The sequence below is a fragment of the Mesoplodon mirus genome (assembly GCF_964341445.2).
Source record: "Mesoplodon mirus genome assembly, chromosome: 14".
In the NCBI taxonomy this organism is placed as follows: Eukaryota; Metazoa; Chordata; class Mammalia; order Artiodactyla; family Ziphiidae; genus Mesoplodon; species Mesoplodon mirus.
This window is the reverse complement of record NC_138990.1, coordinates 60,478,569-60,490,132: the sequence shown is the minus strand read 5'-3', so window position 1 is coordinate 60,490,132 and position 11,564 is coordinate 60,478,569. Positions and strand designations below refer to the sequence as shown.

Genomic DNA, 11,564 nt, shown 5'->3' with positions numbered 1-11,564 from the left:
AAAGGACCGGAAGGGTTAAGTAATCACAGAACGGCCTGTCCTCATTAGTTGTGTGAAATCCCCACTGCATCACAGGGACAGCATGTTAAATCAATAGAGACTTGAGCTGTTAATTTACAAAAAGGAAGAGATGCTTGAACTAAAATAGTCTATGTAGAGTCTCTGCCCGTAGGGAACGGAAGCCCCTTTAATTTCAGGTCTTTCTACAATGAGCTAAGTTCCAGGAAGGTAATGAGCCGCTTTACAAAATTTCATGCTCTTTTGTGGGGGAAGGAGGGAATACTTTGTTGACACAAAAGCTTTAGTTTTGTACAGCACTGAAATTACAATAAGGTGATAAGAGGTATAGGTGTATATACAGGTGTATATAGGTGAAGGGTGATGAGGGTGGGGTGGGATTAGGGAGATGGGAGCACATCAAGGTCAGGAACAGGTAAACCTCTTGCCCTTTGTTACTTTTTATTCCATCTGCTCTCCTTCCCTGGGCTATGCCTCTGCACTCAAAGTCAAGGAGAGGAGATGCCACTTTTACTTCTAACTGATCCATGGCCATCTTTTTTTTCATTCCCTTCCAGGAAGAAGCTGAGAAAGAGACTGCTTTACATTGCATAGACTCATGATCAATAACTTGAAAAAAATTTTTATTGAAATATAGTTGATTTACAATGTGTTAGTTTCAGAGGCACAGCAAAATGATTCAGTTATACACATATATATATATGAATATATATATATATTCTTTCTTCATGATCAATAACTTTTAATCGGGTTTGCATGATCAAATATTTGCAGGGTCTAGTGAGGACCACCAGGGTGATAAAATAAAGGGCAGCTTTTACTAGAAGTCACTTCATGATACCACTTCTTGGTGGGTCTATTCCTTGTGAACTGTAATAGGTGTCATCATCCTGATTACCTTTTACACATACAGATTGTGGAAATCCACAGGGTGGAGAACTAGGCAGTTTTCAAACAAATGTCAGCAGATCTAATTTTTCATGAGTTCCTCCCTTCCTTTTTTCTCATCCTTGTTTATGACCTCTTCAAACTAAGAGGGTTCTGCCGCTGGCTGGGGACTTACTTATCTAAAAAAAATTCCTTACATTCTTAGAATGACCATGAGTTCTAAGCTTCCATCACTGAGTTTTCCCCCCGCCCGGAGAAGTGAACAGCAGCTCCCCGCTGGTTTCCCCTGCGCCATCAGAGTGGGTATGAAGGAAGAGAAGGTGTTCCTCCACCCCATCACTTCCCAAAGGACCTCCCTCTCCCAAAGAGCAACTGGTCTCCTCTGGGGAGGGGCTGGAGAGGCAGGCTGGGATTTTGAGATCAGAAAGACTATGCTCCATCAGCCTCATTTTTTTCTACCCTTGTCTCTCCCTGCTCCCTGCCACTTGGTCTGTGGATGGGCCTGCTCTGGTACTGAGCCAGTCCTCACCAGGGCAGGCAAGCGAGTAGCAGCCACCTACCACCACCCATCCCCTCAGTGATGCTCAGGGAACAGTCTGGGGGTATAGGGGCAAACTTGGTCCTTATCTGGCCTATGAAGTATGGCACCTCCTCTATTCTAGAGTGTGATTCTCAGCCTTCCCTGCCTTAGAATTCTCTGAAGAGTTTTTTTAAATGCTCAGCCCTGGGTCTACTTTAGAGCACTTGAAACCAAATCTCTGGAGGTGGGGACCAGGCAAGTGTGTTTTTAAAGCTCCCGAGTCAGAGAGGATGTGCTTCCTACTGTCCAATGCCAGCTTCAGGCACTTGTCAAGTCTGCCCCTTGGAGCTGGGCCTGGAGTGATGGCCCTGTCATAGACAAATGCTGCAGGCGATCTCACCGAGACCTCCCACATTCGCTTCTGGTCTTCCTTGTCTTGCTGTCCACCAGCCCTGGATGTCACCTTCCTCTTGCTTAGTCAGCACTTCCTCTGGAGACAGAATCTGGCCTTAACTCCACTCAGCTCTGCCTCATCTCTGTCAGGATGGCCGAGGCCGTGCTGACCCACAGAGGCTCTCTCACAGCTCACCACAAGCTCTGTCTGGAGCTTCTCTTCCTGCACTTTCTTCATCCAACATTTACTGAGCATCCATGATGTGTCAGACTCAGTGCCAGCTGCTTTGTGTTATTACCACATTTAATCCTTATGACAGCTTATGAGGAAGTATTGTTTTTGCAGCTAATGAGACAGAGATCCTGAGATGATCAAAATCTTGCCCAGGGTGTCTTACTCCAGGTTGGACTTTCAAATACAAGTCTGGCTGACTCCGAAGCCTGTGGTCTCACATTACCGTGCTGCTCCTCAGTGATAGAGACATGGTTTCTGCCTGGAAGTGTTCACAGTCTAGTCTGGAAGACACACAGTGGCGACAAGCATGAGGGAAGGACGAGATGTGGGCTGTGGGAGGCGCATCTACCCAGAGAAAGAGTCATCAAGAAGATAACACCTCGAACTGAACCCTAAAAGATGAGTCAGGTTTACTCAGATGAAGAGAGTGAGAACCCCTCTTACACAGCTGAGGACGCCAGAGAAATCAAGGCTTCCTCAGGGACCTGCAAGAAATTCAATACGGTGGGAGGATGATGTGGAGGAAAGGGGAAGAGATGAAGATGGACAGGCAGGAAGGGCAGGTCAGGAGCCTTTAAGTCAGGCTAGTAAATTTTGCACTTTATTCTGAGGACAATGGGTACCAATGAAGCATGTTAAGCAAAAGAGAGATAAAAATCAAAGCTGTATTTAGGGGGAAGGATTAGCAAAGGACATGCATGACTAGAGGCAGGGAGAACAGTTAAGATATTATAGTGCAGATTCTCGTGAGAGGTGATGGTGACCGGAACGAAGACATTAACAGTGAAATGGCAAGGAGCGAAGAAAATTAGGAGCTCTTTAGAAGGCAGATGCAACTGGACTGATGAAAGACTAAATATGGTGGATGAGAAGAAGGAAGAGTCAAGAACGAGCCCCTTCCTTGAGATAAAGAACAGAGGAAGAGGAGTAGGTTGGGGAAAGCTGGTGAGGTTTTTTTGAACATGTAAGTGGAGGGGTCCAATGGGCAGCTGAATATGAAGGTCCAGAGTCCAGGTAAGGTGTCTAGACTGGAGATCTAAAATAGGAAGTCATCAAGGTGGTCACTGACTCCAAAGATATAATTAGGTGTCCAGAGAGAGTGGGTGGGGTGAGGAGGGCTGCATCAGCAATGACCACTAGAAGAGACCCCACCTTCCATCTAGAACTTGAGCCTTATTATTATTATTTTATTATTTTTTTTTTTTTTGCGGTACGCGGGCCTCTCACTGTTGTGGCCTCTCCCGTTGCGGAGCACAGGCTCCGGACGCGCAGGCTCAGCGGCCATGGCTCACGGGCCCAGCCGCTCCGCGGTATGTGGGATCTTCCCGGACCGGGGCACAAACCCGTGTCCCCTGCATCGGCAGGCGGACTCTCAACCACTGCGCCACCAGGGAAGCCCTTGAGCCTTATTTTGATCCCTAGACTGCTTATTCAAGGCCCCGATACCCTGCCTTCTGGCCAATTTCTTTCCCTGAAGGAAAACACACTCCTCTTGGTGGCCACATCCATTTGCTGATACCCTCCGTGAACATTCAGCTCTTCCAGAACTACATATCTGCTGGATCTAATTCCTGCATGATTGCTGCTGCCTGGAATCTCTCCATGCTACATACCATCCAAATAGGACACTACAGTACCACTATTTGCCCAAGCTTTCTTTTCCTTTTGGGCACTGTGTCTTGAATAGACCAAGCACTCTTGTGGGGCCAGCCTCTGGAATCAGGTGAGTTCCTTCCAGCCCAAATCCCATACTGTAAGTGGGGTTTACTCTCCTTCCCTTTTGGCCCAGGGCTGTGGCCTGATCCAGCATGCCTAACTTCACAGCCCATGGAACAGGAATGCAGGCTCCTGAAGATACTAAGACTGAGGCTGAAGCCGATGGAAGAAGCCTGTGGTGGGGGTGGGATTCCTCAGTCTATCCAGCTGCATGGAGCATGGGAAGAGGAAACACAGCAGAGGTGAACAGAATGGAAAAGTGGCACACCACTCTTTGCTCCCAAAGGAAACTTGCTGTGGAATACCTTAAATTAGGTCTCGGAAAAACGTGTTAGGCATCCCTATTGCCCTGGCTGGCTTTGGGTGTGGTTCTTTCCAATAGAGGATGATTGGTGGAGTTTTTCCAGCCCTATAATTCTCCTTGTGATAAGGTAGAATTAAAGCCAAAATGTGAGTTCATAAATTGCCTAGTTGGTGAATAACAGAGTCTAAATCTCCTCCAAAAAAGTTAAATACAAAATTATATTAAAATTCATAGCCATCTGCCAACAATGATCTAATTTGAAAATTGAATACATTAATTTTTAATCTTAGGTCAGCTTTCCCACTGCCACCTGTCCCTCTCCTCACCACCTCCCCCATCAGACAGTCAATGTGTGCTTGGAGAACTCGAGACCATTTTAAATATTAACTGGACCCACACATACCTAGGAAGATGAATCCATACACACGCCTTCTCTTCTTCCACCTATTATTACTAGTATAGTTGGTCATATATTTCTAAATGTAGTTCTGGTTAAAAATAAATACAGGGCCTCCCTGGTGGCGCAGTGGTTGAGAGTCCGCCTGCCGATGCAGGGGATACGGGTTCGTGCCCCGGTCTGGGAGGATCCCATATGCCGTGGAGCGGCTGGGCCCGTGAGCCATGGCCGCTGAGCCTGCGCGTCCGGAGCCTGTGCTCCGCAACGGGAGAGGCCACAACAGTGAGAGGCCCGCGTACGGAAAAAAAAAATAAAATAAAAATAAATAAATAAATACAGAAGTAGAAAGCCAAGGCTGCATTTGAGGAAAAGATACTGTGCCAGTGTTTCAGCATCTGTGAGAGCATCTTTCTGTTAGAAGTAGTGGTCACTGAGTTTGGGGAGAGATCCAGATGCTTCAAGGTTTTGTAGCATGTACTCTTTGACTTCCCTCCACAACTGCTCAGTTTGGGATGTAAAGAAAGTCTATAAGACGGGGTATAGGAATAGACACAGGCATGATAGACTCAGGCCAGTTATCACCAGGAAGCTGACGTGATCAAGCATCCTCCAAGAGCAGGCAGACCAGGGCTGAATTAGCTAAGTCAGGAAGCTGCTATCAGCATTTTGAGAGGCCAGCATACTTCAGGAAAGGAGCTCTTCTGATGGAGACCCTCTGCTGAATGAGCTCTTTTCTGGATGAATTGAACCATGCATATGTTTTAGTGAGGTTTGCTCTCCTCAACATTGGTGTTCTCATCTTCTACGGCAGACCCACTCACGCTTGGGGACAGGTATACCAGGGTTCCAGGTACTGGCAACAGCATAGACCCTTATAGAGAGGACTAGGAACAGGGCAATGGATCCTGGGGATATGTACTGGCAACAGCATAGACCCTTATAGAGAGGACTAGGAACAGGGCAATGGATCCTGGCGATATGATAGACCATGTTCAGTAAAAGCAGAAGCCAAAGATGGTTGCTACTTGTTCCACACCATTCTAAATAAACACCTGAATGGTTCACAGTCTAGGATTATTGAGTTAGGCATCCTAAAGGTCCTGGATCCAAAGGGCAGCTAGCAACAGCATAAAGCCAAAAAGGAGAAAACAGGTCCTAGAGGCCACCATCTGTAAATGCTGCCCACCAGTAGTTTTTTTTTTTTTTTTCCGGTACGCGGGCCTCTCACTGCTGTGGCCTCTCCCGTTGCGGAGCACAGGCTCCGGACGCGCAGGCTCAGCGGCCATGGCTCATGGGCCCAGCCGCTCCGCGGCATGTGGGATCCTCCCGGACCGGGGCACGAACCCGTGTCCCCTGCATCGGCAGGCGGACTCTCAACCACTGCGCCACCAGGGAAGACCCCACCAGTAGTTTTAAAAGCTACTGAATTTGTGTTCACCTGTGTTGGAACCAGTAATGCCCCTGGGACCTTCTGAAGAAACCAGTGTTGGCTGTTTAATAATATGTGATATGTGACTCAGGAAACCATAGTGATGAGGGTTCAAATATTTACTTTTACGTGGCTCCTAGCAAGAAGCCATAAAAAATGAGCTGGAGCTAGGTTCTTAAATGGAGATAAAAACCTCTGATGGAAGAATGACCTGTTTTGGAAAAATAAAGCTGATGGTGGGAAACGGGCTATGCCTGTAGGTTGGAGTCTCCTTCTAGTAAGTCATAAGGTCGAGGGCATTCCAGGGCTGAAAACTCAGAATGTCAGCTAAATTTGGCCCCTGCAAAGAGAAATTAGGTCATAAGTGTGATACTTTTGACCAAAGGCACTGTAAAAGAGGAAATTTAAAGTAGTCACTAGTAAAAAAAAAAAAAAAAAAAAAAGCCCATTATTAACATCAGGAAAAACAAAAAGTAATAATGAAAAATAATAGTATACTACAATGCTCTGCTTTCCTTGCATGTGTATAATGATGTAAAAGCCAAATACTAATTTAACCAAAAATTATAATATATAATATGTAGGGAGAACTAGGGGGTAAAACAGAGGGGATACCTGAAAAGAGTGCTAAATCCTCATTTACCAAAACAGGAAGTTAATACGTTTAAAATTGTTGAACCAGAGACTTCCCTGGTGGTCCAGTGGCTAAGACTCAGTGCTCCCAATGCATTGGGCCTGGGTTCAATCTCTGGTCAGGGAGCTAGATCCCACAGGCCGCAACCAGAGATCCCACACGTGACAACAAAGATCCTGCGTGCCACAACTAAGACCCTGCACAGCCAAATAAATAAATAAAATAAAATAAAATAAAATTGTTGAACCAAAAGAGAATAGCACATGCATATTATTTTAAATATAGCAATGTGTGAATGCCAGAAGAAATAAGACTAGGAGGGGTGGGAAGGAATGAGGAAAGAAACTGCTGAATTTCTTTAGTCTTTTAAGGCTATTTGATTTTTTAAAATTATGTGGATGTGCTCTTTAAAGCAATTTTTAAGTGGTCTTTCTCCAAAAGGACAAGACAGAACAGAACATCTTTACAGTCAAAAGTATGTTGAAAAGCAAATTACTTCAAGCTCCAAATGCAGTTGATAAAATAGGAAAGAGTTAGTAAGTAAGAGTAAGGCCTATGGCGCTCTTCACAGTTTGATAACAGTTAAGTTTAATAATAAGAGGACTCAATTTGTACCTAGATCTCACGTGATTTTAAACTTGTTATTGCTTATCTATTATAATATTCATGATAGAATTTTTTTTTCTTTTTTTGGCTGCATTGGGTCTTCGATGCTGCACATGGGCTTCTTCTAGTTGTGGTGAGTGGGAAGTAATCTTCGTTGTGGTGCACGGGCTTCTCATTGTGGTGGCTTCTCTTGTTGCAGAGCACGGGCTCTAGGCACGCAGGCTTCAGTAGTTGCAGCATGCAGGCTCAGTAGTTGCGGCACACGGGCTCAGTAGTTGTGACTTGCAGGCTCTAGAGTGCAGACTCAGTAGTTGTGGCACATGAGCTTAGTTGCTCTGCGGCAGGTGGGATCTTCCCGGACCAGGGATCGAACATGTGTTCCCTGCGTTAGCAGGTGGACTCTTAACAACTGTGCCACCAGGGAAGTCCTATGATAGAATTAATTAAAACTTCCTTTAAAAAGAGGTAGTTTGGGGACAGGAACATACTGAGTGGATCATGTTCTGTATACCTACTTCTTTATCCACACAGGAAGAACTCCTAACTAGTGGGTCTGCGCATCCATAAACATCATTGTTATTCATCAAGTGCCAGCTACCTGAAGAGCAAGTGTATCGACTAGGAGGAATTAATCATCTTCTGCAAGACTTGAGACTATGATCGTCATGGATTTAATCTGCTTCTTTATTCCTAGCACTATTTCAGAAATGCTAAATGTAAAGGAATCTGCCCAAATATATCTTGGTGGCAGGTAACACCATTGAAGTAAAAATGCTGTCATCTTGAATGGATAACCAGTGTTGAGTGAACCTTCACTCTTTAACACAGGGTGTCAAACTCAGTACTATTAACATTTTGGGTCAGATAGTTCTTTGTTGTAGGGGTCTAAACTGTGCATTGCAGGATGTTTAGCAGCATCCCTGGCCTCACACACTAGATGCCAGCAGCATCCCTCCTCCCCAGTTGTGACAACCAAAAAGTGTCTCCCGTAGCTCATCGAAGATTTAGGTTTAGTCTATATTATTAACTCTGCAGCAAAGAACATCTAAACAGTGATTAAAATTTATTATACCACTCTGCATCTGATAACTGAGACATGTGAAGTGAGAAGAGGTTCTCCCTAAAGTATAATTAGGTTATGTAAATTACCTAAGTATTTTTAAATCTGGAATAAAACTGAAAATGAAAAGAATCCCATCATGACATCCTGACACACTGGTTAGATCTTTCTCCAGGGAGGGGAATCTTTCTCCCAACATCTTCATAATCTCTGCTTCAATTGAGTTTGCTTCAGCTTTCAAGAAACCTGGGGCAGAACCCATCAGGGTTTTCAGTGAGCAAAAGGCAGTCCAGTGAGGATTCCCTGGCCAGAATGAGGAGGACTGGATCTGGGACATAAATAGCTGCTTCATCATCAAAGCCTCCTGCCCAAGAGAAGGCTTTCATGAGAACTCGGGCTCATTGTGTGAAAATTCAGATGACTGAACTATAATTAGCTCGATTAGTCAACATTTTAATTCATAGGTTTCTGGCTTTGACATGCTCATTTCTCACAGAATTAAAGCTAATAATCTGGAATCATAATTGGGAGCTGAGTGCCAGCTTGAAGCTTGGGGAGCTCCCTCACTTCCTTGGCAAGCCCTGCTTCCAAGACTGCTGCTTCTTGGCCATGAATGAACCTGGCCCAGGAACCTCTGCCTTGCTTCAGAGGACATTCCCTGAACACCTCCTCTCTGTGAGTCAAGATCTCTAGCATTTAGATTCTACATTTGCAGTGGTTGACATTAAACCATCATGTCAGTGCCTCCAAAGCCTCTGCACATAATAGGAAGATGACTTTTCTGGGATGTTGCTAAACAAACAATGGAGCAGAGGACTGGCTGGCTGTCTAGACAATTACCATCCTTCCTGCTTCAGGAATAAAATCTGACTGAAACAACCAACGGCGGGGATTGTCTTCTTCTTGGTCAAACATAAGCACATAAGATCATTCTGGTCAATGAGATATGACGATAAGTCTGCTGAGGGAATTCTCCGAAAGATTTCCTTGCTTAAAAAGGCATATGAAGAGACAGTCCTCTTCTGCTATTGGATGCTGTTGTGTTTCCATGTGACACCTAGAACTGTGCCCACCATCTTAAAATCATGAGGAAGACTGTTTGCAGACAAGGCAGACAGGCTGGGGCTGCAGAACAGAGAAATGGAAGAATGTGTGGCCTCTCTGACATTGTTGAACTATGGATCAGCCATCCCTGAAGCTACCTCTGGATTTCTTAAGTAGATGATAAATCTTCCTTCTTGGTGCTAATCTCTTGGGACTAAGCTCTGGTCCCAAGTCCAATCCAGTTTGCTCAAGAGAGGACTGATTCTGGTAAAGGTTTGGAAAGTGTTGTAGACTGGATTTAATTTTCTGGAGACACTGCAGGACAGGGATGGGGAAGGGTGGGGGTTTCTTCTGCCCAGTACCCTATCAGGGCACTGCCTCTCCTTATATGTCCATGTCCAAGAAGATGAATAAATCCCATTCCTTCTTTCCCTTGTAAAACAGGAATAATAAGGACCAGTGGACCATACAAATGCAGAGATGAATGTCAGCATCTGACTGCTGGGAGCTCTCGGGGCTGCGAGGTCAGATAGACTAGAAGTCATTCCTGCACCGACTCCAGTGTTTCCCCTTGGCTCCCCATCTTTTCTCCAACTCCCATCAGCCTCATGCATCTAATGGTTACTGAAGACGGAAGTTTCTTCACATTTCCTGAGGCACTGTGAAGAACCGATAAATGAGCTAATCTCTGCACACCATACACCCCGAGAGCTCTCGGGTAGCAAGCTTGCTGCCACTGCACGCTGACAAACTTGGGGAGGAAGGCGGAGATCCAGGAGAGACCCACGGAAGCTGAGGCAGGAAGATATGTCGACATGAAGAGTGTCATCCCACTGGGCCAAATGCGGCTGAGAGCCAAGGACGATCGTAAGGTGACCATTAGCTGAAGCAATGTGGAGCTTACTGGATGACCATGAGAATAGAGGTTTGGGGGAGCAGTAGGGAGTGAAATGCCAATGGATTGTGCCAAAGAGAGAACAGGAGGGGAAGAAGTATCTACAGACAACTCTTTGAAGTTTTGCTGTGAATGGAATCAGAGAAATGGAATCGGATATGAAATCAAAGGAGAGTTTCAGATAGGAGATATTAGAGCATCTTTATATACCTATGGGAACAGTCCTTTAGAGACAGAGAAATTGACAGTGCAGGAGAGAGAAGTGATATTTACAGAAGGGAAGCTTTTGGGAAGGGGAGAAGAAGGTTCTTCATTCTCTTAGTGTGAGATCTTTCTAGTAACTTTATTTGCTCTGGTCTTCTGATGGACATCTGCTCTGTGTGCTCTTAAGTAGCAGCCTAATCCAGGACAGAGCCAAGAGGTACTGATTGGAAGGGTTCCATGCTCTGAGTCTCCTTTGGGATTCCATACTTCTCCCAGGATCCCAGCTATGGCAATCTGCTTCACACAGTTCGCTTCCTGATTTCCCACTGCATCATTCCCAAGGGTGGGGAAGATGAATCTGACCTGAATTTCTCAAAGGTCAAAAAATTTATTCCTGAGCTCCCTCAACAATATCACCTTTAATGTGGGCCAGACATTACATTTATCGAGTAATTTACCATTACGAACACACCTTATAGATGGGGAAACTGAGGCATGGAAATGTTAAATGACCTGCCAGAGGTCATACAGGTGGTAAGGGAAGGAGCTGGGACTTGAACCCAGGCAGTACAGCAATGGGAGCCCCTCTCCTTATCTTCCCCACACATTCTGCTTCCTCCCTTTAGCTCTTCTCCCAGAAGGCCTAGGATTCCTTAAACCAACAGAACTGCTTGTGGTCTGTCTTGACTCAGGAAGCCCATAGTTTTGGGGGTAACCTCCCTCTGCAGTGCCAGGCCACACACACACACACACACACACACACACACAAACATTCTGAAGCCTTTCAAATGACAGGTCTTGATTCACCTGCAACTGTCCTATACCCATGAGGAATGCTGCCCACAAAGGGACAGGGGCCTCTGAGCTGCTGCTTTCCTGACTTCCTATTTATACCAGGCCAGACCTGGGCAGGAAACAGATGGCAACTCAAATTGGGTAATTTGAGGAGAGTTGAATAAAGGGGCTATTTACAAAGGTGTGGGCAGGATGCAGGGAAACCGCAGCGGTAGTGCAATAAGTAACAGCTACTTGACCACCCCTAGGCCTGAAGTGGGGAGCGGAGATGCGGTCACCAGAACCTGGAGAGCGCACCCTGTGTGCTTAGAGCCACCTGATAAGAGCTCTGACCATGCATCAAGGGACACAACCCTCCTATGGGTGCTTCCCCCTCCCTCTGCCCTCCTGCCTGAGATACCCACTGCTAAACCCAACTAGAAGCCT

At 45.7% G+C, this 11,564-nt stretch overlaps 1 long non-coding RNA gene across 3 annotated transcripts in view; it reads right to left on the bottom strand.

Annotated features, from left to right (window-relative positions):
* Window positions 1-675: 675 nt before the first annotated feature.
* Window positions 676-11,564, bottom strand: part of LOC309815998 — an 85,142-nt gene continuing 74,253 nt past the window's right edge. For all 3 annotated transcript variants that reach the window (XR_014295943.1, XR_014295944.1, XR_014295945.1), the window contains exon 8: window positions 676-2,335. This is a non-coding gene — a long non-coding RNA (uncharacterized lncRNA). The remainder of the gene's footprint in view (window positions 2,336-11,564) is intronic.